This window comes from Corylus avellana, chromosome ca1 (genome assembly GCF_901000735.1).
Source record: "Corylus avellana chromosome ca1, CavTom2PMs-1.0".
Classification (NCBI taxonomy): domain Eukaryota; kingdom Viridiplantae; phylum Streptophyta; class Magnoliopsida; order Fagales; family Betulaceae; genus Corylus; species Corylus avellana.
The window spans coordinates 44,212,307-44,213,623 of NC_081541.1; positions in this window are offsets into that span (position 1 = coordinate 44,212,307).

Genomic DNA, 1,317 nt, shown 5'->3' on the forward strand with positions numbered 1-1,317 from the left:
AATATTAACTAAAAATTTCTGTTTAATAAATTTTTATGATAAAGATCTTTAAGTTGATAGTTATCTTATAATTAATTATAAAATAATACAAAATCCAAATATAATATAAGATCAATATAACTAAGACACTAAGATAATACAAAAAGCTTACAAACCTTCAATTATATCCAGTTTGAACTATCAAATTATTCATATCACGATCAGTCGAACTAATTCACTGGGATCGATCGGATGTTTGATCGAACATTTAATCCTATCACGATCAATCGAACTAATTCATTAGGATCGATCGGATGTTTAATTGATCATTTGATCCTATCACGATCAATCGAACTAATTCACAAGGATCGATCAAATGTTTGACCGATCATTTGATCATATCGTGATCAATCGAACTAATTCCTTAAGATCGATCAGATGTTTGATCGATCGTTTGATCCTATCACGATCAATCGAACTAATTTACCTGGATCGATCGGATGTTTGATCGATCATTTGATCTTATCACGATCAATCAAATTAATTCAGTAGGATCAATCGGATGTTTGATCAATAATTTGATCCTATCACGATCAATCGAATTAATTTAGTAAAATCGATTAAACATTTGATTCTATCAAGATCAATCGAGCTAATTCATTAGGATCGATCAGATGTTTGATCGAACATCTGATCCTATCACGATTAATCGAACTAATTCATTAGGATCGATCGAATGTTTAATCGATCATTTCAACATATCACGATCAATCAAACTAATTCATTTAGATCGATCGGATGTTTGATCGAACATTTGATCTTATCATGATCAATCGAACTAATTCATTAGGATCAATCGGATGTTCAATCAATCATTTGTTCTTATCATGATCAATCGAACTAATTCATTAGGATCAATCGGATGTTCGATCAATCATTTGTTCTTATCACGATCAATCGAACTAATTCATTAAGATCATATCACGATCAATCGAACTAATTCACCTTGATCGATCGATCATTTGATCCTACCACGATCAATTGAATTAATTCACCAAGATCCCTCGATTGTTTGATCAAACATTTAAATAAGAATAAGAATAAGAAATAGAAAACTTCAATAATAATTAATAGGAGAATTTGTTCTCTTTAAAAGGAAAAAATAAATATTGATTTTTTTATAAAAAATACGAATAGAAAATAGAAAATAGAAAAAAAAAAAATTCACCAATAATTAATATAAAAGAAATAATGACATATTATTGGAGGTGAATTTTTGGTAAATAATATTTTCTATTATATATGTAAGGTCAATAGCATTGCCCCAATATTTATAAT